The 26,965-nt window shown below is 41.1% G+C and overlaps 1 long non-coding RNA gene across 1 annotated transcript; it reads left to right on the top strand.

Annotated features, from left to right (window-relative positions):
• The first annotated feature begins 7,423 nt into the window (after positions 1–7,423).
• On the top strand, positions 7,424–8,089 carry LOC115662596 (uncharacterized). Its single transcript, XR_004003277.2, has 3 exons — positions 7,424–7,537; positions 7,808–7,871; positions 7,957–8,089. It is a non-coding gene; the product is annotated as an uncharacterized LOC115662596 (long non-coding RNA).
• Positions 8,090–26,965: the final 18,876 nt, after the last annotated feature.

Below are 26,965 nucleotides of genomic sequence, written 5' to 3'. Positions count from 1 at the left end.
TCGAAAATTAATTGCAACAAAGTCGGTTGTCATGGCATAAACCATAAACAAAAGAACTGGCCAAGACATCGCCAAGCCTTGATAATGCAGTGAGTCACATAGAAGAATTTTTTTATCACCAGAACTTTTTATGTATTCTAAGAGAATCGGATCACTTTTAATTCCATTGGCTACGCCTGATGTATCAACGCGACTATACGTGGAGTACTAGGCCGAAACATAATGATCATTTACATGGTATTTGTAATTGGGCACGGCCAGATTCACAACATCTATAGCTGCTTCCATAAACCTCCATCGAAAATGTCAAGACTAAACCAAAAGGATAGGACATAAACCTTAAAAAAAAAAAAAAAAAAAAACCTACTCACAAACAGAAACCGAAACCGCATAAACACCCTAGACAGAGAGCGCTTGGAGCTCACAAAAAACCAGAAACCAATAATTCGCTAGGTCTTTATCGCCACTTCAATCTTGAAGAACGGTTGAGTTGATTGAACTCTCGACAGCAGATCGTGCCTCGAGAAGCATGGTTACGAGTTTCGAATTTCCAACCGAAGCAATTCGCTCGAGATCGCGTTTAAGGAACTTTCTGCGGTGAGAATTACTTTTCTATCATGAGATCGTTGTTACTAAACGGCAAATTGAAAAATTGCGACACGCAAAAATTAAAAGAGTTAAAAGGAGAGAGACATCCGGTCCCCAAGTTGACGGATGTACTGATCTCAAACAGAAAGAGCAACCACAATACATAATCACAGACGGCCACCTTCTTTGTCTCCTCCCCTTCTCTCTCTCTCCCCACCCTCAAAGATACAACCCCTCCATGCAATGCATGATCAGAAAGTTCTTTGTAGGTTCATCATGAACGCCATGGCTATGCGCTTGAGATCAGTACAAGTAAACTTTTGGTGAATTCCAGTACAATAAGAAATTTGTAGGGATATCTGAACTGTTTTATCCACATTGTAAAAAGAAAAAAAAATAGAAAATCGTTAGGGTCTATTATATATGATGTTGGATACCAATATTTGCTTTCTTTTAAAAAAATGTGGAAACACTTTTTTTAAAAATAGAAGTTCAAATAATGAAATTAATGGCAGTTTTTGTAGTATACGTTTAAACCACAGGGGTCTCACTCCACTCCAGTGGCCAACGTTCTCCTTTGAGAATGGGCAAGATTTATGGCAACTTCCATTCCCAGTTTCTGTAAATAGAAGCTGGTTACTGTATTATAAAAAACATTTCTGTTTATAATTTTTAGATTTTTGTTCACAATTTCCATATACTCAAAGCACAAAGAGCAAAAGTACATTCGTAACAGTACTTCTCTAAAGAAGCACATCGAAAAATAGAGCACCTTCCTCTTACAAATTCCCAATTGCACAAAGAAGATGAGATTGTCTTCTCAAATGGTGCAAGTGTTTGCACCTAAAATTTTCGTCCCAAAGATTTTCCTCCAGAAAATTAGGAATCACATTTGTCGGAGCTTAACCGTCGAAAAAATTAGGGAAATCCTTTCGTTTTAGGAACCGCATTTTCCCGCATCAAGCATCGACTTATGCTAAATCATAGACTTTGATTCCCATACTCTGAAATTCCATTTGGATCCATAAAACATTGAAATCGGAAAATAATTGCAACATAGTCTATTGCCATTAACCATAATCAGATAACTGGCCAAGACATGTCTAAGATAGAACATAGTCCATTGCCATTAAAACCTCTAGTATCTTAATAAAAGCAGAAATGTCTAAGATAGAACATGGACATACGAACAACACATAATCCAGCAACTTTCCCCTCAAACTATGTCTTTCTCGCGGCAACAAAAACATCAAAACACGATCGACTTAAGATAGAAAAAACTATCGAAATAAAAACACCCCAAGACTGCAGGAGCTCCGCATGCGATCTATGCAACCCCAGCGCTTCTTCCTCGGATGTCCACACGTCCCAAGATTCCTAGATGCATAACTGAATTATCAGCATATGGTAAGGGCATTGAAAATGTTCAACACTTATCATTATATGATCGACGTGCGTGAGTTACTATAAAATGGACCAAAATGAGGAATAACCATCGACTGATCGCAGCTCCCAACAGTGTGTACATTTAATCAATAATTTTTATATGACCGAAATGTTACTTGATACTAATAAAAGTTTTCATTTTTTTTTCCTATGGATTCATAGAAAGCTAAAAGAAAGTGATACTGGATGAAAAATAAAAGATCATGCCTAATGTCTCTCCAATCATATATGAGGGTAGGAACAAACCCAGATCGCCGTAAATCGCTCTGCCTGTATCGGAACAGAAGCCCAACAGCGAAAAGTTTCGTGCGCGTCTACCCCACAGCCCTCATATGTCGCTCTATCATCCCATGAAATGCTACTCTGAGTAACTGGTCAGATTTTGAAAGGTTGGAAATTCCAACGGCTTTAGCTAGCAATCGAGCTAATTATTCATGGGTAACTCTACTGTTAGTTATCATTCGATTCGAACCCGCGACTTAAAAATAAAACTTTTTCTTTCTTGTATTAACAACAACGTCAAATAGTTGAAAATCGATTGCGAAATATAAGGCTTTACACTTTAGGTCCTCCTCTCTGTCATCCATCCATTCAATTAGAGGACAACACTTTTTTCATGCAGAAGATAACCGAAATGCACATGCAATTAAAAAGAGAACAGTCAATTGTAACACGAAAAAAGATCGTTTCGGGAACTAGGAGGGACGACATAACAAAGCTATCGCTGATTGTTCTTACACTTTTTTCTTTTATTGTTATTTGCATTTTTGTTTTTTGGGGATGAACAACATTGATACGACTTATCAGACACGGAGAATTCAAGAAACTCTCTGCTCATCTTCTCAACCATCCCCCACGGAAACTTGAGGACCAGATCGTTTGGACAACTTTGGGGGAAGAAGGGGAAAGAAAGAACTTCTTCTCGAATACTATATGCGATAAATTTGACTTATACGAGACAATCTGTCAATGAGAAAATGTAAAAACGGGAAGAAAGAGTTTAAGACGGTAATCTCGGTAGAAATTTTTAGTGCAACATACTCGTACACTTGCATCGATTGTCCGGTGTCGAGCTTGATCGTTTTTATGAGAACCTAGATCGAACTTTTGGTTTAAAGTGATTAAGTTTGCAAAAGAGCCCTAAAGAATTTTCAAGTTACGAGGGGGTGAATTTTTCAATTTTTCTTCTTAATAGGATTGTCGAACCATTCGTGGCGTTGTTCCTGTAATTTTACTCGAAAACGAGAGTCGCGAAAAGCTTCCCCCAAATTCAGAGAGGACCGATTTACCATTTTTAACCTCTTTCTGACATCGAAGTCGACGGAGGTGGTGGTTCTTTGCCTTCGGGACAGCTCGAGGGGCAATTTCGTCAACAGACGGGTTGCCATTGAAATTCCCCTTTCGGATCGAGAGGAGGGGGACGAAATTGAACAAAGTTTTTACGAACAGGGGATAAACAAAAGAATCGTAAAAATCCCAGTTAAACGAAAACACATTTAAAGGTGAGTTAATTGCTACATATGGTACCAAGTGGTAAGGAGCCTGGGTTCCCTCAACCAAGGTCTCGAGTTCAAGCTTTGTGTATGGAGCAAACGATATTGGGAGAGCCACCCCCTTATGGGTCCGACAATGCTCGATTCCGGATTTAGTCGGGGATACCCCAGATACCGGAAGGTCATAGACCAAAAAAAAAATTACTAAAAATGGTCGCGGTCATGTTAATTACTACAGGTGTAGGGTGTCGATCTCATCTTTGATCCTAAATCACTTTATGCAAAAAATGAACATAGTTAATTTGTTAGATATCTCAAATGAACATTGTTAACTTTAATAGACCTGTCAAACTTTGTCTTTACTCACAAAAACAAGAACATCAAAACACGAACCCCTGAAATATCTCCAATTTGCATGGGCTCTGCATGCGAAATTGTGCAACCCTCTTCTTCGGGTGTCAACGGTTCGATTTTCCAGGACATCCGAATTGAACTGTTAGGGTGAGCAATTGAATCGAACCAAACTGTTATCCAAACTAAATACGAACAGAACCGAAAATGCACCGAAAACCGGTTCGGTCTAGTTTGGTTTGGTTTTCGGTTTTCTTTTTATTGTAATATTAAAACAAATGTTTGGTGAAAAAGGAGAGAGATTGTGTAAATTATAATATTAAGAAGAGTGGTGATTTTCAGTTCGGTTCAGTTGGTTAACCGAAACTATCCGAACTAGAATATAAAAATAGTTATTTTTAATTATCTGAACCGAAATCCAAACTCAACCGAAAATGCACGAAATTTCGGTTCGGTTCCGATTTGGTTTTCCAATTCGGTTCTGACAGCCGTAGGGTGTACAACCGCCCCAAAATTCCTAGATGTACAATTGAACCAATGTTCAATGTTTATTATCATATGATCTAACATGCATGAGAAATTATATAACGCATCAAACGGACCATTGAGACACGGTAGAAGAAGTCAATGGCTTCTCAATAAATATATCATTCGAAATTTCTGTGCATTCAGTAACGAAAGATTCAATAGGACGAAATTATTTGCTCAAAACAAGACTATATGTGTTTTAGCGTATTTTCATCCTTCATGTACACCAGTATATTCTTGTTTCTAATTAGTAGCAACTAAGTAAGCTAACAAACCCACCCATAGATAGCTCAGTTGGTTAAGGCATATTTGGGATTGTGTAGTTAGGTGCACTAGTCCCAGGTTCGATTCTCCAGCTGAGCACTTGTGATTTAAGTGGGAGGCCATGGCGGTGGGTTGCTGTGCTAGTCTCCCCCGAGAAATAGTCGAGGTGCGCGCAAACTGGCCCGGACACCTCGATTACCAAAAAAAAAAAAAACTAAGTAAGCTAACAAGAAAAACTCTATTGTTAACACCTACCAATGTCATTCGCAATTCCATAATTAATCAGTAAAGAGCTGGATGGAGATCCTCTGCTCCATCAGTCCTTTCAATTGATTTCTCGATCATCTAAACCGTCGATTCTCGTGAAAAAATCAATTAAAAATCTAATTACTCGACGGATCGATAGTTGAGGATGACTGAGGCACCAGATGGGAACACGAAATCAACGAAACAAAAGGGTTTTTATTGGAAAAGAGCAAATAACATATCCTGTTATATTTTCAGCTATTATCAGACAATCTTTCATTTGCATATTTACTGTTTAAGATCATCAGACACTTGTAATTTCAGCTATTTGAATTCTATCAAAGAGGCTATAGACGCGCTAATTCTTCGATCACCTAGCTCTTGGCTATGCATTCTCTACACCCCTCAAACAGGAGAGTCCCCGAGGGTTGGACTTTGGAGGACCCTTCGACGCTCAAGTCAGTTTGAGTTTAAGAGAGGTGAAATCGACAGAGTAATAGCTAATGTATCTCGAGTGTTCCATCCATTCTCATTTTATGATTTTTTTTAAATAAAAAATCACGTCAATAAGCTTTTTTTTTATTGTCATCGGGCTTCGTGTAAAACCGATGCTATTAAATACTTGAATTCATTTTTGAAGCTTCAACTGGAAATTCTTTTTTCCTATAACAGAATGGTTTTTCCCCAGGAAACAAAAAATGAAAAGAAACCATCTTCATAAGAAACACCAAGTACCCAAAAAAGCACATTGCATAGCATCATCCCATCGAGCATGACCACAAAGTAAGGTAGACAAACTAAACACGGGTGTTAATCTAGCAAGGCTCCGTTTGTTTCGCGAAAAATAAAAGATTTGAAAAATATTTTCTTAAAATTAATGATCTGTATCGCTCGAAATAATTGATCAATTTAAAATGTTTTCATTATCGATAACAATATATGTCTAAATATTTTCGTGAATGATGAAAATATTTTTTTTGCTTATTCATTTTTGCAAGCAATATGGATGATGATTTTTAAGAAGATATTTTCCAGATCGTTCGTTTGCCATGAAATAAATAGAGCCTAAAAATTCTTTGTGAAAAAAACATGAACCTTGGCAAATCTCGTCTATCTATGGTTATCGGAAGCCCAGATCATGCGTACAAGGTCCAATTTCATGTCAGTGTTCGGGCCCGGCCCGACATCATCGACTTCCTCCTCTTCTCTCTTGCTCGAACTCGACCAACTGGGTGTGCGTCTCTCTCTCTCCATCTATGGCTTCGATGCCGAGATCTCGGGCGCGCTCTCAGCTCCGTTCTTCTTCCTCGTTCTCTCCGTCAGCGCTGCTGTTCCATTTGGGTATGTTGTTTTTCTCATCCAATTGCTATCCGAAGCTTAAAGTTCTGTTTTTTTATTCTCTTTTGTGGATCTCCTTTTGGTTGCTTCCTTTCCCGATCGAAGGCATGAACTCAATGGGAAGGGAAGATTTTCAATTGGGTTTCATCTTATTTTTAAGCGGACCGAAGAATTATGCTTCTTGCCCAAGTTTTATGCTATTGCTTCTCGCTTGATTAGCTGTTTTTGATGTGGTTGGGTCCGTCCTCGTTTTCTGCAGGTCTGCTGATGGTTTCACGATCAATGGCCGCGTTAGGATCCCCGGTACGATGTTGAATCGCCCTCGGGTTGTCCTTATGTTGATTTTCGTTTGCTAATCTGTTGCTCTGTGCGCGGAAGTTTTCGTTTTTGTTGAGGTGTGATTCTGATTGTAGCTTGGGAGTACTGCATTGGGTAGAATTTACTGAATGCTTGATTCTTGCCTCTGGAACCATTTAAGTTAAAGTGCATATTAGAACTTTATTTTTCAGCCACACGTATCTATCAGTGGTTCAAGACGGACGATGTGATAGTGAAGACTGGCGAGAGTATGAGCTACTGCTCGAGATTGCATTGGGGATTTACCGAGTTGGGGCTTGAGCTTCTTTTTAGGTGTTTATAAGCTCTTGGGGTTAGGATGAGGCAGGTGTTACTGAGTTCAAAGAAATTGTTTGGGCATGATCGTGTTTTCCCCATAGTATTATGTCTAGAGCAACTACCGGATGCTTGCTTTCAGGCAATTGTGTTTCATGACATCTTCTATATACGTAGATTAATACGGTCTTGTTAGTATTTGACTGAGAAATAATAGATATTGCTTCCAATCAGTTATAAGATCGTCCGTTAGACCGGTCTTTCTGGAATCATGTGATGGTGAATTTACACAATTTACCATCATGGAAGAGAGGGAAATGTCCAACCTTGCTGCAAATAACTTTTTATCATATTTGATAGAACTAGGAGAGAAATTAAAGAAAGGTAACAATGCTCAGAAGTCTAGCCTGCTCTGTTACTCAAACGGAGGCAAATAGTTTTCACTGGAAAATTTTTATCCTTCCAGTTTTAGTTCTCAGTTTCGGTAATTATCTATTCAATCTTCCTTTCAATGCAACCATCCTTCTTCTCTTGTTCACCCAAATTACAAATGCTTTGGCGGGAGCTGGTGCAATAACGTTTGGTCTTCCGGGAAAGATATCAGATGCTAAAGTTATACTCAATGGTGGCAAGAGAATTACTTTCCTTAGACCGGATGGATACTTTTCATTGTATCCTCTTCTTCAACTGTAGTTGTTTTGTTCCCAATGCTTCTTATAACGCCTTCTGCCTATCCTACTTTGTTCATGTAACTTCTTTTGACTTTTTTAAAACAAAGTTAATGCAGGGCTTCCTTTCTCTAATTTTTAAAATGACTTGCTCTATTAACTTTTTTAATCTGTACTTAGAATGTCACGAGCTGATATGGGCAAAGATGGCAATTTGGTTGTAAATGATAATATTTGGTACGAGAATGTTCCTTCATTCATATTTCGATAAAGCCATAATATCTCGGCTGGGACGCATCTAATTGAGGTGTCCGCCCTTGGATATTTCTTTTCACCGGTGGGTATGATCTTGATTTGCTAGTTATCCACCAGTTTCAATCACTGTCTGACTCAAACGAATTTATTGCTTTATAAATGCTCAGGTACGAGTTGATGTCAGTGCTAGGAATCCTGGCAAGGTTCAGGCTGCCCTGACAGAGAGTAGGAGGATCTTGAATGAGTTGGTTTTAGAGCCATTGCGAGAGGAACAGTACTATGAGGTTGATTTGACTGGAACCTGGGCTTATTGAGGGTTCTACTTACATGTTTTGTGAACTTCTGTGCACGGACCTCCAACGCTGCCTATATAACCCTAGCCTAGCCTAGCCTCTTCCTCCTTCGTATCCACCTTTTCCCCAGAAAAAAACTCAGGATAACGATGAATCACATTTTGCGTGCCATCATCAGCCGTCCTTCCCACCACCGTCTTCCTCCACCTCCTCCACCTCCACCATCCACACCATCTCCGATCTGCCGCCATGCTTTTCTCTTTTCACCCCCACAACATCAATCATCGGTCCAGTATCTCCAGCTTGGAGCCCCTAGCCTTGCCCATTTGCTGCATCCTGGCGGAGATTTGCAAGCCGAGTAAGTCACTCCATCTTTCTATCTCTCTCGTTTTTGGTTCCTGACACCGGAACGGGATTTTGCAGGCGTCACGCGATGTTGTTGCTGAACGACGGAATTGCCGCCTACTTAACTGTACTGGGTATTGATGCGATGGAGTTCTCGCGCCGCGCTTTGCCCATGTCGGTAGCGCGGGCGCCAATCACCTAGAAATGGGTCCGTGCATTCTGTGCACAGACCTTGAGCCTACACTACAACTACGCCGATGGGGCGGCAAGGGCACGGGTGAATTTTGCGAAGACTATTTTGAAGGTGGAGACGGAGGCCTACCTCCGGGAAGTCGTCGTCGAAGTGGACCTTGGAGACAATGCCGTTTCTGCGGCGGCGATTGAGAGGGTCATCTTCGTGGGCGTTTGGGTATCGCCGTTTGAAGATATATGGTACTAGTGTAGGTTTTTCTGCGTTTGTGTTTGCTTTGTTTAGTCTGATGGTGAGTCGGGGTCTGTTTTTTTTTGTTGCTAAAAGTGAGTCGGGGTTTGTTGATCGATGGGACTGTGGTTCCCACGGCGGCGGTGTCCACTGTCCATGGTCATTGATGGTGGAGTTTTCATGTACGGTGGTTCCAAGATGAAATAGATAATTTGCTTCTTGTTTTTCAATTTTAAAAATTGATAAAAAGAAAGGGAAAAAAAACAATATGGGTGAATTATACGTACTGGCAATTGAAAAGGGAAAGAAGAAGAAGAAAAAGACCTTTTCTTTAAGATAAGGAAGGAGTAGGTGGGGGTGTCCCTTGCTCCATCCAAATCGGTCTCAAAACTCGCCGGCCGGCCAAATCTTCACCGGCTGCTCCTTCCTCCGGCGAGTTTTGAGACCGATTTGGATGGAGCAAAAGGCACCCCCACCCGTTCCTTCCTTATCTTAAAGAAACGATCTTCTTCTTCTTTCCCTTTTCAACTGCCAGTACGAATAATTCACCCATATTGTTTTTTTTACCCTTTCTTTTTATCAATTTTTAAAATTGAATAACAAGAAGCAAATTATCTATTTCATCCTGGAACCACCATACATGAAAACTCCACCATCAATGACCATGGACACCGCTGCCGTGGGAACCACAGTCCCATCGATCAACAAACCCCGACTCACTTTTAGCAAAAAAAACAGACCCCGACTCACCACCAGACTAAACAAAGCAAACACAAACGTAGAAAAACCTACACTAGTACCATATAGCTTCAAACGACGATACCCAAATGCCCACGAAGATGATCCTCTCGGTCGCCGCCGCAGAAACAGCATTGTCTCCAAGGTGCACTTCGACGCCAACTTCCCGGAGGTAGGCCTCCGTCTCCACCTTCAAAATGGTCTTCGCAAAATTCGCCCTTGCCGCTCCATCGGCGTAGTTGTAGCATAGGCTCAGGGTCTCTGCACGGACCCATTTCCAGGTGATTGGCGCCCGCGCTACCGACATGGGCGAAGCGCGGCGCGAGAACTCCGTCACGTCAATACCCAGTGCAGTTAAGTAGGCAGCAATTCCGTCGTTCAGCAACGACATCGCGTGACGCCTGCAAAATCTCGTTCCGGTGTCGGGAACAAAAAACGAGAGAAATAGAAAGATGGAGTGACTTACTCGGCTCGCAAATCTCCGCCAGGATGCAGCAAATGGGCAAGGCCAGGGGCTCCAGGTTGGAGATACTGGACCGATGATTGATGTTGTGGGGGTGGAAAGAGAAAAACACGGCGGCAGATCGGAGATGGTGGAGGTGGAGGAAGACGATGGTGGGGAGGACGGCTGATGATGGCACGCAAAATGCGATTCATCGTTATCCTGAGTTTTTTTCTGGGGAAAAGGTGGATACGAAGGAGGAAGAGTCTAGGCTAGGGTTATATAGGCAGCGTTGGAGGGTAAGATGCTCCAATTACCTGGGGCTGGGGCACAGAGAAAATATTCTCCCAGCCCCTCCTCCACGTCACCGGCCATGCAGGAAGCAACACATGCACTCCACGGACCATCCATCCCCTGCTCGACGATCTCCTATCAATGAGATGCTTGTTTTAATTGGCGTAGCTCAACTGACGGGGTAGAGCAATTTTTAGGTGCTTTAAAAAGCCACTGCGAACTTAATACGCTAAAGAAAGAAAGGCCACGGGTATCTCAAGAACTAATAATGCCTAAATGAAGTATAATTTAAAAACTGCAACCTAGTTGCAAAAGTGCTCTCTGCATGCTTTATACTTTAAAGGAACCCATTTTTAAATGTAATTAAGAACCCTTGCATAACATATCACCAACGCAGTTTCACACGCGCCACTTGTGCACAACTCCACTGACTCCTCCGCATGCACATACACATGATGCGATGCAGGTAGACAAACAAACACATCTCATAAAAATGATTGGAAACTATCATGCACGTCCTTTTTATTTTACGAAGGCAACTCAAGCGGTCATTTGATTAGTTAACAAAAAACAGAACATGGCCCATATCATTGGACCCCGAATAGAGCGACGTACAAAATTATCGAGAATCCCGTCCTTGGAGTCGAAGAAACAGGACCTAGCGAGAGTGGCTCGTCTGTCTGTGAAGAGAGCTTGGCGAGGACCAGCCACAGCTCTGTAACAAAAACGGACGGTACAATGTCTAATGCCGCACGAGAAGTAAGAGAAGAAAATAGGTGCTTGACTTAGCTTGACGGTTGTCGTTAAAGTCCGCGAAGCAAGATCGACGCAAGAACGAGGCATGTCCGTGGAGTGTATCACCAGCAGAAAAAGAAAGCAAGATCAACCTGTGAACGAACGCTCACAGGTTGCTGCCCATGCTCCTCGCGGCTCAACCCCCCTTCACGATGGCTTGGTATTGAAAGAGAGCAAAATAGAGCGGAGTTGGTCGACGATATTCAGGGCTAGGTTAACGATTTCGAGGGACGCTGCCGTGAATACAAGTGCCACCGGGGATGGTAACATGAAGCCAGAGCAACGTAGCGGCCTGGATCACCTACAGAGGTGGCGGCTTCAGACGATGGCGAGCCCCGTTTGAATGTCGCTGAGGCTTGGAATGCACGTCTGGAGCTTCAGAGGTGGTGGTTTCAGGTGTGGATGAACCAAGGTTCAAACGAGAAAGGCAAGCTCTTGAACGGTGGAAACAAAGAGACCGAAAACAGGTCTCTCGGTTTGAGGGCTGCGGCCGTGGGTGTGCGAGCTTTAAATTGAGAGTATCTCCGTGTTGGCACTCCAATATCTGCCACTCACGCAGCACCTTACCGAACCTCTCGATTCACGGATGGCCAAACCCCCTCTTTGAAGCTCACGGCCATGAATCCAAGTGCTCTGCCCTCTCTCTCTCTCTAGATTACTCGTGACTAAGGTATCTTCCCACTTCGAAGATCTCTTTTACCTTTATATGCTCTTCCCTGTCCCACTTGCCAGCCCCAACGGCTCTCTTTAATTCACGCTCAGCCCCTTGTCTGCCGCATGCTTCACTTTTGTCCTTTTGTCCTTTTTTGTTAGGAGATTGTTCAACTCATTTTGCCTTCCACTTCACTCTTTGCCGAATGTGGCTCTAATCTTCCACGACTCCCAATTCTTGAACAGCTATCACAATGCCTGCCACCACCTCTATTCATCTATTGCAATCCCAGCCTGCAACTCAGTTTTGTCCACGCCAAGAAATGCCGCTTTTTTTTTATTTCGACCAAAAAAAAGAGTAAGCTATTTCGCAGCTGAGGCTCACGGTCAGCACAGCTAGACTCCACTCGGTTCCAGGCTCTCTTTCCATCTCTATGTCTAGTTCAATTTTAGTTCAACGGGAGCTAAGTAAGTGGTGACTGGCCGTAGGAGACTTAATTATGAAAGGGAGAGTGAGATTAATTGGGTGATTAGAGAGAGAGGGAACCAACAATCAAGCTATGAGCTCGATTAATGCGAGAGCTCAAACGTCCTCATTGATTTAAACTTTCCCCGTCGGGTCCGATTTCCTTCATGATGTCCCTAGTTATTAAGTGCAGTGCAAAAAAGTGGACGCATGATGAGGTAATGCAGCCGTTCTCGATCAAAAGTCGACTCTTCGGTCTGGCTAAAAAGTCCACCGAAGAAGTGAACTTTTCGCCCATTTATGAACCGGTACTTACACGCTAATGAAATGTAATGCTCCAAATGCAATGAATGCAGAATTTGACAAATTGACTATTTTTGTTCGAAAATTAAGCTTCATCGCGATCAGAAATCTGGAGCCTCCAAGTGATTTTCATTATAATCGTATGCTTACTTGTCGGCGAAATTCAAGTGTGTCAACATTATTCCGGTTCCAAGATTGGAGAAAATTGTTTTAACGGAAAATGGCACAAATGGTCCATGAACTATGACTCAATACGTAATATAGTTCATGAACTTTTAATTTGTTCGATGCGGCCCCTGAACTTTAATCCAATGTGCAACGTGATCCCTAAAATTTTTGTACATGTTCAATGTAGTCCATGAATTATATAAAAATGTTTAATGTAGTCTTTCCATTAATTCAAGGTCAGAGACTACATTAAACATGTACCAAAAGTCCAGGGACCGTATCAAACGTATTAAAAGTTCGAGGAACACGTTGAACAAATTAAAAGTTCAGGAACCTCATTGCATATTGGACTTAAAGTTCGGGACCATTTGTGATGGTATCCCTTGTTTTAATGAAACGGAGTCTTCGTCCTTGGCGAAAAGAAAAGGGACTAAGGCTCCGTTCGTTTGGCGGAAAATATTCTCCTTTTGGAAAATATTTTCCCGGAAGTCATTTTCCTGGAAAATGTTTTTCTGGAACATAATTTTTCCGGTGTTCGGCGATCAATATGAAAAAGTTTCGGAAAATATTTTTCACCGGCGACCGGTTGCGGCGACCAGCGGCCGGCTGCCGGCGGCGGCGGCAGGCGGCCAACGACCGGCGATCAACTTCCTCTCCCACGGAAAATATTTTCCCTCCCATGGGCAATTTTGCCTTCAATTTGGGAGAAAATGATTTCCTCTTTGTGAAAAGAGGAAATTATTTTTCTCAAAACAATGAAGGATTTGGGGGTGGGGAAGGAAAATGTTTTCCCACGGAAAACATTTTCCGCCCCCGAACACCGGAAAACGGGGAAAATATTTTCCGGAAAAATATTTTTCCGCAAACGAACACAGCAAAAAGAGGAAAAATAATCACTCTAGAAAAAAGCATGCCATGCACGCACTCTCCCTCTCTTTTTAGTCCCATTCGTGGTTTTTTTTATGTAAGAAATTTCATTTCTATACTAGTTCGGGAAAATGGTGATAACTTTGTAGATACAGATTGGATTTATCTGATTTCAAAGCCAAAAGAACGAAGACTTCTGGATCTACAACTTTTATGTTTTGAGTTTTCTCAGAAAAGCACTGTAGAGTTGTCGATTTGGGAAGGAAGTGGACAGTTGTGACTGGTCAGATGCGGAAATTTCAGTTCTGTGCTAGTTCGGGAAAATGGTCATAACTTTGTCGATACAGATCGGATTGACCTGATTCCAAAGCCAAAAGAATGAAGACTCCTGGATATACAACTTTTATGCTTTGAGTTTTCGCAGAAAAGCACTGTAGAGTTGTCGATTTGGGAAGAAAGTGGACAGTCGTGACTGGTCAGATGCGAAAATTTCAGTTCTGTGCTAGTTAGGGAAAATGGTCATAACTTTATCGATACAGATCGGATTGACCTGATTCCAAAGCAAAAAGAATGAAGACTCCTGGATATACAACTTTTATGTTTTGAGTTTTCTCAGAAAAGTACTGTAGAGTTGTCGATTTGGGAAGGAAGTGGACAGTCGTGACTGGTAAGATGCGAAAATTTCAGTTGTGTGCTAGTTCGGGAAAATGGTCATAACTTTGTAGATACAGATCGGATTGACCTGATTTCAAAGCCAAAAGAATGAAGACTCCTGGATCTACAACTTTTATGTTTTGAGTTTTCTCATAAAAGCACTGTATAGTTGTTGATTTGGGAAGGAAATGGACAGTCGTGACTGGTCAGATGCGGAAATTTCAGTTTTGTGCTAGTTCGGGAAAATGGTGATATCTTTGTAGATACGGATAGGATTGACCTGATTTCAAAGCCAAAAGAACGAAGACTCCTGGATCTACAATCTTTATGTTTTGAGTTTTCTCATAAAAGCACTGTATAATTGTCGATTTGGGAAGGAAATGGACAGTCGTGACTGGTCAGATGCGGAAATTTCAGTTCTGTGCTAGTTCGGGAAAATGGTGATAACTTTGTAGATACAGATTGGATTTATCTGATTTCAAAGCCAAAAGAACGAAGACTTTTGGATCTACAACTTTTATGTTTTGAGTTTTCTTAGAAAATCACTATAGAGTTGTCGATTTGGGAAGGAAGTGGACAGTCGTAACTGGTCAGATGCGGAAATTTCAGTTCTATGCTAGTTCGGGAAAATGGTCATAACTTTGTCGATACATATTGGATTGACCTGATTCCAAAGCCAAAAGAATGAAGACTCCTGGATATACAACTTTTATGTTTTGAGTTTTCTCAGAAAAGCACTGTAGAGTTGTCGATTTGGGAAGGAAGTGGACTGGTCAAGATGCGGAAATTTCAGTTTTGTACTAATTCGGGAAAATAGTCATTAAAGTCTTGTTTGCTTACAATGGAGGACTCTCCTTTATTTACAGGGGATCTAAGACTTAGGAAATAGATAAATATTAAAGAGACATGTGAACTACCCAACCATTTTAAGGATTTGGGAACTAGAAAGCATTTAAATACATGGAGACTTGAAATGCATTGATGACACATGGAGACTCGAAATCTTGAGCCTTGTGATTTATCTTCAAAATTCGTCCACCATCTTTGACCTGCGGATAACCACCTTAATAAATCAGCAAATGTCATAGGAAAGTGCTTGGAATAACCTCCCATCGATATTCTATCAGTCCGTACTGAAATCAGTAATAATTTTGGTGAAATGATACTGAATCGGCTAAATCAAGAATCGACGACTCCTTTTATCGATAACTCGATCGATAGTCTCCTCATTGACAACTACAATCTTTGACCCATCGAAGCAAATTATAACCAAAATCAGTTTTGGCTTCGATGATTATCGATCGTACTAGGCTCGTCGATGGAACCGAATCGGAATGTTCCACAGAATCTGATGCTACTACCGAGAAAACAGTTACCGATCAAATAGAGATGACTTCCTAGTTGCTATTCCGATCCGTAGAAGATGATCCAAGGATAGTCGATACTTACTCCATAAGGGGTTTGGTCGCCGGTGATGCGGTTGCCTTCGTAGAGGAACTGCACGGTCTGCACTTCCAGTTGCCGCATCTCGCGGTAGATTGCGAACATCTTCGATAGCTTCACTGTCCCACTGATTTTGAAGTAAAGGATGAGATCGTCCTGCGTGTTGAATAAGATGCCTTGAGCGCAGAAACAGAACACGAATCAAAGTGATTTACTAAACATGCGGCTTATGTGAAGAATGGATGTAATCTTCCCATTCGAAACCGCTCTAATCGCTACATCTTCATTACCACCATACTTAATTTCCTTCTGTTGTCGATTCTATTTCGAGGACCTTGATACAGTTTTCTCCTTCCTGCATCTGTCGCTTTGATACCAAAGACTAGGTCGAGAAATTATGCGCATGAATCACTATAACTCCTATACTTATGACATTGACCTGCGCGAGCTAAAGGAAGGAACAAAGAGGAGCCAGCGGTCAGCATCATACATCGAATTCGCAGTGCAGGAGCTTATCAGCATTGATGCAGCAGGACAAAAGGTCAATATGGCATCTCATCAAATGGTTTAAGACACAAAAGTCTCCACTTTGAACTCTTTTTCTTTTTTTACATTTTAGGGCATTCTTAGTTTTCGCAAAAGGATGCCACATTGATGGAAACCCTGCGAACTCTATGCCCTCATCCTGTATTTCTCCTAAATTTTGTGTTTAAACAACTGTAGCTGCACAAGATAATCGCATGATCTGCTCATGTGTCCTGGCTTGTCGGAGCAAGAACTGAAACCTCGGCTATTACTCGCAATAAAAATGGGATCTTTAGCTGAGCTAACCTGAAGAAGCAGAACAAGAAATAGACACGGACACAGACAAACAGGGACAAGAAACAAAGAGAAAGCATTAAAGGGCGATACCCACTGAAGAAACTGAAGCAAGATCATCACACCATCACAGCCCTGTGCATACATTAAAGATACTCAAACCCAGAAAGTAAAAGACACTAAAAAAGAAGAGAGTAAAGAAGAAGTCTTACCTGGCCCCTGACCACGATGTTTATTTTTTCCGCTTTGATCTTGGTATTAGAAGCTGGAATCCTTGTGCAGGCGAGAGAGAGAGAGAGATTTGAACAAGATAAGAAGCAGAGGAGGAAGTTGAGCTTTCAATTGTCAACTTTCTTTCTTTGTTTTCCCTGGAAATGTAGGAGAAGAAGAGGAAGTGGGAGGGGTAGTTTCAGCTCCCTTTTTGTACGGTTTGCAGAGAGACTTTGAACGAGGAGAACAATAATGTGTAGCAGTTAAACGACTTCCATCCCGGGTATATCAGTCAAACTGACTTGCGCCCAAAAATGTTCATTTTTGGGATCTGTTTCCAAAAGAATACTTTCTTGAGACGTGCAACTATAATCGAGTCTCAAGAAAGTATTCTTTTGAACTTCTGCCTTTATTCAGAATGAATCAAAAAGGATGAAAGAAATATAAAACATAAAAATAAATAAACAAATAAATAAGGGTTCTTTTCTATATACAAGCCGTAGAAAAAGTAGAGTGATGTCAAAATTTTTTGGGTCAAAGACATTGACCATGTCTTTCTTTCTTTTACCTGACACTTTGCATTCTTTAATTATTTTGGGAATATCCCATTGCATTTTGCGATTTCAAAACTAAAATGTTGGAGATTTATGATTGGAGATATGAAAGGATTTGATTGTGCTATTGATTATGGAATAATTGATTCAGTCAATCCGTAATTGATTTAGTAAAATTGGAAATGTAATATTGTATATTCTTTTTTCAATTTGTCTTTCTTTCTTGTACTATAAATTGACTTGTGTACAAGCACATAAATCAGAGTAATACAATACAAATTCTCCAATATTCTTTAGTTTCTGTCATAAAATTCCAACAAATTTTAATTCGGAGTCTAAAAACGTAAAACTCCACATTTTATGGTAAGTTTCAGCAATTATGAAACGACTATGTATAATTTAAGCGGGTGGCAACACCTGATCTTCAGTCTCATCATATGGGAATGTGGATGAAGTAGGATCCATATATTGTGCTCTCTCTTTCTCTCTTAGGGTCAGATGTGCTTGGGAATGTGGATGAACCAATGATCCCGAGGGGTAGTTTAATAATGCCTACAACCTGTTTGATATTAATTTGAAGGATATCGCATATGCGATCACTAGAAGAAGTCGCATCTTCCATAACCTTAAATAAAACCAATATCAAATAGTCCACAACAAGTTCTCTTTATTCAAAAGATTTCTTTCTACCGCAAAACTATTTTCTGTAGTATGTTATAGGTATTTTGTATTCGGAATGAGATTTCAAAAGACTCTTTGTTTAAAATTTCTAATTTTCTCTTGGCAAAATTGCTAAGCTCTCGTTGAAATTAAATGCATTTTTCTTAGCAGCGGATGGAATAAAGCAATTTTGGCTCAAGGTTAAAGGGAAGAGATGCAGTGCGAAATAAAAATAAAGTCTTGCCAGATCAAAGCGCAGGGCACGAAACACCCCCCCCCCCCCCGTACTGTTTCCAAAGGTAAGCAACATTCGGCATAATTCCCTTAAAAAAAGCCCTAATTTAGATCAACTCCCAAATCTATACCGAACTTTTTTTCTCAAAAATAATCTTAAACTTTACATTCAATTTCAAATTTATCTCGAATTTTTTTTTTGTTTCAGAAAAAACCCCAAATTTAAGTCCAGCTCCAAATCTGTTCCAAATTTTGTTTTATGTAAAAAAAAATCACCCAAATTCAATTTGTTTTCAAAAATATACCCTGTGATCCAATTCCAACATGACGTGGCACTTGTACATCGATAATAAATCCACATCAACAAAGTAATGAAATACATAAAATTGAAAACTTTCTAACTTTTTTTTGCCCTTCCAAAACCGATGGCCTATATTTGGTTGATAGAGAGTAAGCAAGTTTTTGTTTGCATGCGCATGATTTGGAGAGCGAAACCGATGAGACTTGGAAGTAGAAGTGAGATGAGTTTCTCAGGTACAAGAGTTGACTAAAAAACAAAAGCGATCACCCAAAGAATTCCCGTGCTCAAAATTTACTTAATTAGAAAGCGCGAAGTTCAATTGGTTACGGTCAATCCAAGTTAAGGCGGCACCTGTTTCCAGACTCAAATCCAGCTCAAAGGCCGGAGGGCCGTGGATGACAACAATGAGCATGAAATGATGTCTCCGATCAGCAGCGTTGAAGAAAGTGGATGCTAGTGCCTTCTCGCCTAATTTTTTTTTCAAATGGAGAAGGTGGTTTTTTTCTTTTTAGATAAATAAAATTTGGTTTGCAGAGGCACGTGCGCCCGTACACGATTGAATCGGAAAGGGGTAATGATTCAGAGAATCAGCGCGCAGACTGATAGGGGAGCCTCGCTGCTGTCAGAGAAGAGAGAGATCATGAAGTGGGAAGGGTAACCGGCTGTTTTACCCGAGCTTTGGTCTCTCCTCCTTCCCCTCTAAGAGGTAAAACCCCTTGATGTTCCTTGATATTAGTAAAAGAAATTAAAAGAATAATAAGAAATAAAAAGGAAGCTTAATTTGAGTCAAGAAGAGAGAAGGGTAATGGTCCAAAAGAGGCGTCGATATAGGCTACGTGTCAAGGATATTACAAGGTGGAGATAAAGTAAAGGGACGGGACACGGCCTATGAAGCGACAGAAACTAGCCGGCGTTTTACCAGGCTCCGGCTCTTTAATGCACCTCCTTTCCCACGCTGAGGTTAATGGCGATCGATATTTGAACGATTCGAAATATTTTGTTTCTTTTCAAAAAAATTTATACCTAGAAAGTAGGAATTACCAAGCCTGTAGCTTGTTCATCCGGTTCCCTCGAGAAATGGAGATATTTATGGCTTGTCCAATCGCACGCGGTTTTATGGTCCCAATAAAAAAACAAAAAGAAGCGCACAGTCAATGTGAATTGTGAATTGATGTCGCTTTAAATTGGGAGGCAAGAGTCAGACGAGAGATTCAAAAGGGGCCTGTGAAGAGTTACAGTTTCAATCGGCCTTAGCTTCCTTCTTGAATTGTTGCGAGAGAGGGGGAAAGGGACATGTTTGGAAAGGGTAAAATTTCCTTGCTATGGAATATGTTTTTTTATTAACCCAGCGACGGCGAGGGTGGATCTGGCGAGACCTCGCCGTTGCTGGGTGATAAATATAGTGCACCGATTGAATCAATATGAATTTAGGACTAGACAAGTTTGAAAACTAAAACTTGCAAAACGTGTAGTTTTACTATTTTAGGAATATGTTGCGACCGACTTATTTTTATATTTTATGTGGAACTCTCTGTAATTACTTGATGATTTGTCAAAGCTTTCCATCACCAAAAGTGGTGGCCGCATCATAGGGAAGATGGCGGAATCGGAAGCAAAGTTTGTGACAAAGATACTCCACTATTTAGTGACAGTTGCTAATAATTGATTTGAGCCCCTCTCCTATTCTTTCTTCTTCCTTTTTTGTTCTTCTTTAACGTATTTACTTCTTAAAGTAAAATGCATGCAGTATGGCATATGCAATCGAGAAATGAAATATCACCTCCGGACATTAATTATATTCACAAACATCTAAAATACGATACCGCATTTCGTATGTGTGAGCATCTAAGAATTATTGAATTACTCGATATTCTTCTTTAAAAGATTCGGGGTTTTTTCTGCGTGTACAAGATTATCGGTTTATAGATGAAGTGGCTTACTTTACCGAAATGATAGCAACGACGACGGCGAAGATTAAGAAGATGACTTCTCGTGTTTTACTTTTTATAGAAACATTGAAAATTGAATTTTTCTCTCTAGTTACTTAAGAGTTATGGAATGATTGAAGTTTTGAGGGGACGTGAACGCACGCTATTCTAAAAAATAATGAGGGTTTTGTGGCCCTTTTTTTCATATTTTCTAGTGTGTGAAGAATTTATTATTAAAAACGTGAACGCGAGTCGATGACGGTAATAAAATGAAAAATGAAGAGGCGGTGTAAAATAATAGAAAGTCGAAATTTCATGTGATTTTGCCAAAATCGGACCACGTAACTCTGAAAATACGATCTAGTCTTTTCGTGAGGCCACGGGGGCACGATTCGGCGGCCAATTCATCCATTTCATATCTTTATCACTATTATTATTTTTTATTGAGACATACAATAAGGTCATAAATTCATAATCAAATTTAGGGAGCATTGAAAAAACAATCCATCGATCTTTCAACACTCTGAAAATCGATCCACGTCCGTAAGATACCCGACCTTTTTGTTTCCTAGGGCTAAGAACTCTATGTCCACGCGGAGGATTCATAACCTGAATTTAGTCTCCCTTTGTTTCGCGAAAAATGAACGATTTGGAAAATGATCGCCTATATTTCATACAAAGATAAATGAACGAGTAATACTTTCATCGTCCGTGAAAATATCTTGACATAAATTATTGGTGATAATGAAAAGATTTTCTATTGACTAATTATTTTAAGTGGTGCACGTAAATTATTGTTCGGAATATATTTTTCAAAATCACTCATCTTCCACGGCGAAATAAACGCGGAGAAAAAAAAACACGAACAGATAAACCATTTATTAAATTTAGAAATCTGACCACATGTTTCCATCGAATCGAAAACAAAAGATGACGCTGCCATCATCCGATAGTGAAGTACGAGGTAACGGCAATCTTATCTTCCCTTTTATTTTCTTCATGACAATATGGATGTTCATAAGTTAGTTTAGCGAGGCAAGACATAAAACAAGAAAAAGAAAATAAAATTAAAAGAAAAGTTGAATAAAGCAAAACGAAACCCAAATAGAGGACGTGCATGGGGGTCCTCCTTCCTTCACTAACCCATCTGTCTAGATCATCGATTCGGGGGTTGTTTTCGCGAAAAGAAAGGGAACCTTAAAAAGTCATTTATCATTTTGCAAATTAAAAGAGAAAAATCATTTTCTTTTTCCCTTTTCAGGCTAGGGAAACCGTGGACTAACCATTTCCGCTTCTATACGTTCTTTCTTCTTCTTTCGGGCATTTTTTTAATATCTGCAGCCACCTGGGGAGATGCATTTTTTAATATATGTTCTTTATGTAGGCGTTTTCTTGGGTGAAATTACATCTTTCAAAGAAAATGCAAATAATAATCCGGTACTACCTCGAGTCCACGTATAGAGCAAAAGCGTTTTGAGGCATTTGCCAAATGGGGAGTTCCCAGGAAGAGTGTGCCTCAACCTTGTACGTAAATTAATAAAATCCCCCTTGCAACTTCTCCTGTCCAATTCGCTACGAGTCTACGACAATGAAATGTCCGGCCATATTGATGTCGTCCGTGCGCAATGCACCCGCAACTTGTAGTTGCACGCCGTTTCTAAATGCAAAGTCAGTTCACTACTTAACCCGGCTGCTTACTGTTTTCGATGAAATCGACTGCTAATAAGCGGAGGCGACGTCGAGAAATGCCATGTTCGCCGGAGACGACGTCCACGAGGCCCGACCGATTGACGATGGGTTTCTTTATATTTTTACGCTAAAAGAAATGAAATGAAATCAACGTACTTCACTCTACATTTTCTTGACATTCTTTCCTAGTTTGCGGCTAAAATGTAAGATTAAAAATTAAAAGATGGATGTTTTAGGAACCGGACAAGCCGGTCATAAGGTTCCACCAGGCAACAGTCCTTGTGGGATAATGATGGCCCGTTACCGATGTAGGCATTTCCCATTTGGTAATGACTCGTTGGTCCCCACCCACCCTCACAAAAGGCCAAAAAGGAAGGAAGCACCAGCTGCTGTGTCGGTGCTATCTACGTCGTAGCCTTGCGCATATTCAGCCCCAGCCCCAGCCCCCATGACGATTCAGCCTACGCTCCCATCATGCAGATGCAGAATTTCATATTTAAAAAAGAGAACAAAAGAGCGATTCATTTTTCACCAATTGACTACCTCATTGGGATCGACATTTCATGCAGGTTTCACCGGGTTTGCTTACTGTTTGACATGAGTCTTATAATCAATACATTCACTAATAGTAAACATCTTTTTCGTCCATGAATATCATTTCTGATTTGTTAATATTCACACAATTATCTTTATTATGTCGCCAATATTAAACTTTTCCAAAACTTAGTTTAATTTAAACTCATGGAAAGCGCTTCTCGTCGATCGAGTAGTTTTCCGTCATTCAAATGCCGAGAAAAATTTCCGATGGGTCAGAAATGGTTTTTCATTGAACCGACTAACCCTATATCTCATAAGGGTCGTTACATTTCACGAGATGCACCATCTCATTCATAGCTCTTAACCCCCACGTCCATTTTCTATTTTTAATCCGAAGCAAGCAGTAGAAAAGCGATGCCCCGTATGAAGCGTTCGGTGAAAGATCATTCAGCACTCATTCTCTCGATTATTGATCGTCGGCCGGTAAGAGCTTCATCGTATTCATAGTTGCATCGACTAGGTTGCATTCTTCTTCTTCTTTAATAAAAATAAATTCACCTAGTCTAAATTTAAAAAAAAAAAATCGAGATCGAGAACTCTTGCCCGGCAATTCTTCCTTGAGCGCCTATCGATTGTTCATGGATTCCAACCTTCTAAATATCCCATATTAGTCGGTGCACATACATAACCAAACGAACATAATATTTTCTTCTTTCTTTTGATAAATTAGCGAGTTGATTTTTTTTTACTAACTCGTGAGAATTTCCGTAAGAAGCAGCGACGAGCGATGATATTATGACGAAAGAACGTAAGACGAAATTCGATTTCTGGTAGGAAAGGACTCATAGTCATCGATGATGATTGAGAGGGTGAGATTTCATGCCTTTTGGCTTCCACTTTGGCCTAGAGGTGTTCTACTTCTGTCCCTTCTTGGTCTGTCGGGTCAAATTTGACTCCTGCCAGTAGACCTACTAACCAATCCTGGAAAGCTTTAATTCCTCAGTTTAATCCACAGCTTAATTTAATGTAATGAAACAAAATTTTCGAATATTGGCAATCGTACTTGCTAAAAAAGCGTGCGAGGCATAATACCAAGTCATCGCAGCAAAGCTGCACTTGAAATCTCAGTCGTCATACCCCGAGCTGAAGGGTTACTACTAAGAAGCATATAACTTTTGCAAAGCATGGCAGCATGAAGCCGTAAGCAGTGAATATCTGAATGTCCTTATTCGACGACTTTACTTCCCTTCTTTCTCAATACCTCCCTTCATTCAAGTTGATTAACCAGCTGTGTAATATCTTTATCTTTAATTCAACAACAAGCAGTGCTTTCCATTCTGTGATATTTTAAATATTATTAACAGCAACATTGCAAATGAACTGAAATTAACCAATTATATTTTGAATAAATAACGAGTGTGGGAAAATAAAAAGAGAGCACCCATAATTATTAGGGCATCTTTTTGGGGTCTCGCCCTTAGCCTTGCCCCCTCTCCTCTATATATACCTCTCTCTCTTTCTCATTTCCGTGTATAGGAGGAGCCTACAAAAAGTCGAGGATAAATAGGCCCCTCTGTATTCTTCTTCTTCCTCCTCTCTCTCTTCCGATCTCCTCTCCTCCTCCGCCGAAACCATCTCCCTCTCCTCCGCTGAAAGCATGAAGGCTCTTGTGCAACGTTTCCTCTGTGGCGGTGGTCCTCCAGAACAACCACCGCTAGCAGCACCACCGCTGCCCCCGCTCGAGGACCCCACTAGCGGCCCGTAGCAACATCCGCCGCTCGTGCCGTCCGAGGCGGCACCCGCCGCCATGCCAGGCTGTGCTGTCTAGGCACTTGCGGCGACGGCCGTTCGTGATTCTCCAGGCATCGGCACCAATACCACCCCCACCATCACGGGTGGAGCCTCTCGAGGCTTTGCTCCACTACGACTATATCTCTCTTTTCTTCTTCTTATTTTATATTTCAGTCCAGGATACCTCATCCTTCTTTCTAACTTATCTTTTTCAGAGGGTCTTCTATGAACCTCCTCAACGAGGGCATCATAGGCTACCTGAAAAATATCGGAGAAGAAGCGGCTGAGTTTGCTCGCAGGGCTTCCCAGGAGCCACTGGAAGAAGTGCACATCAGCAAAAAGTTGGAGGCCGCCATTGCTCGAAGGGCCGTGAAGGGCAACGTGACGGTGAAGGAAGCTGAGGACAACCGAGCCAACCAAGTAGCGAAAGGTGTTCTGAAAGCAGAGATCGAACGGTACCTCAAACACCTCCGCCTGGAAGTGAAGGATGCCAAGGTCAACAATTTCGAGGCATTGTCAGAGGAGATTGAACTGGTTCATATTTGGATAGTATCGTTTCAGCAGATATGGTTCGGTGCAAAAGCATAGTGAAACTGGAGTTGCTTCCTCTATAGATGTTTTCTCTGGGTTTTTTGTGGTATCCCGCAAGGACTGTTGTGTTTATGAATGTCTTCTCTAGGTTGTTTGTGAGTAGGGTTGTTTGTGAGCTCCGCTCCTCTGTCTAAGGCGTAGGGTTTTTTTTAAAGATTTCCTTTTGATTTAGTCTTGAGAGGTTTATGGAAGCAAATATTGGACCCTGATGATTTTCTTTTCTTTTTAAAATGTGGATATCCGTACGAATTTCTACTTCTATCAGTTCTTGGTTGTTTGTTTTTTTTTTTTCTGAAATGGTTTTCGATATTATGATACGTAGAAAAAAAAAGAAAAAAGAAATTCGTAGAAGTAGAAAACCAATTCAGAAAAAAACAAACAACCAAGAACTGATAGAAGTAGAAATTGGTAGGGATATCCACATTGTAAAAAGAAAAGAAAATCATCAGGGTCCAATATTTGCTTCCATAAACCTCTCAAGACTAAACCAAAAGGAAATCTTTAAAAAAAAACCCTATGCCCTAGACAGAGGAGCGGAGCTCACAAACAACCCTACTCACAAACAACCTAGAGAAGACATTCATGAATGCAACAGTCCTTGCGGGATACCACAAAAAACCCAGAGAAAACATCTATAGAAGAAGCAACTCCAGTTTCACTCTGCTTTTGCACCGAACCATATCTGCTGAAACGATACTATCCAAATACGAACCAGTTCAATCTCCTCCGACAATGCCTCGAAATTGTTGACCTTGGCATCCTTCACTTCCAGGCGGAGGTGTTTGAGGTACCGTTCGATCTCGACTTTCAGAACACCTTTCACTACTTGGTTGGCTCGGTTGTCCTCAGCTTCCTTCACCGTCACGTTGCCCTTCACGGCCCTTCGAGCAATGGTGGCCTCCAACTTTTTGCTGATGGGCACTTCTTCCGGTGGCTCTTGGGAAGCCCTGCGATGCAAACTCGGCCGGTTCTTCTCCGATATTTTTCAGGTAGCCTATGACACCCTCGTTGAGGAGGTTCATAGAAGACCCTCTGAAAAAGATAAGTTAGAAAGAAGGATGAGGTATCCTGGACTGAAATATAAAATAAGAAGAAGAAAAGAGAGATATACTCGTAGTGGAGCAAAGCCTCGAGAGGCTCCACCCGTGGTGGTGGGGGTGGTATTGGTGCCGATGCCTGGAGAATCACGAACGGCTGCGGCTGCTGCTGCAGTGCCTAGACAGGCACGAGCAGCTGCGGCGGTGCCGCCTGGACAGGCACGAGCGGTGGATGCTGCTACGGTGCTGCTAGTGGGGTCCTCGAGCGGGGGCAGCGGTGGTGTTGCTAGCGGTGGTTGTTCTGGAGGACCACCGCCACAGAGGAAACGTTGCACAAGAGCCTTCATGCTTTCAGCGGAGGAGAGGGAGATGGTTTCGGCGGAGGAGGAGAGGAGATCGGAAGAGAGAGAGGAGGAAGAAGAAGAATACGGAGGGGCCTATTTATCCCCGACTTTTTGTAGGCTCCTCCTATACACGGAATTGAGAGAGAGAGAGAGGGGTATATATAGAGGGGAGGGGGCAAGGCCAAGGGCGAGACCCCAAAAAGATGCCCTAATAATTATGGATGCTCTCTTTTTGTTTTCCCACACTCGTTATTTATTCAAAATATAATTGGTTAATTTCAGTTCATTTGCAATGTTGCTGTTAATAATATTTAATATTTAAAATATCACAGAATGGAAAGCACTGCTTGTTGTTGAATTAAAGATAAAGATATCACACAGCTGGTTAATCAACTTGAATGAAGGGAGGTATTGAGAAAGAAGGGAAGTAAAGTCGTCGAATAAGGACATTCAGATATTCACTGCTTACGGCTTCATGCTGTCATGCTTTGCAAAAATTATATGCTTCTTAGTAGTAACCCTTCAGCTCGGGGTATGATGACTGAGATTTCAAGTGCAGCTTTGCCGCGATGACTTCGTATTATGCCTCGCACGCTTTTTT

This window comes from Syzygium oleosum, unplaced genomic scaffold, assembly GCF_021117445.2.
Source record: "Syzygium oleosum isolate NSW1041296 unplaced genomic scaffold, Sole_v2.1 Sole_v2.04, whole genome shotgun sequence".
Lineage (NCBI taxonomy): Eukaryota > Viridiplantae > Streptophyta > Magnoliopsida > Myrtales > Myrtaceae > Syzygium > Syzygium oleosum.
The sequence above is the reverse complement of the archived record's forward strand: the minus strand, read 5'-3'. Positions and strand labels throughout refer to the sequence as shown.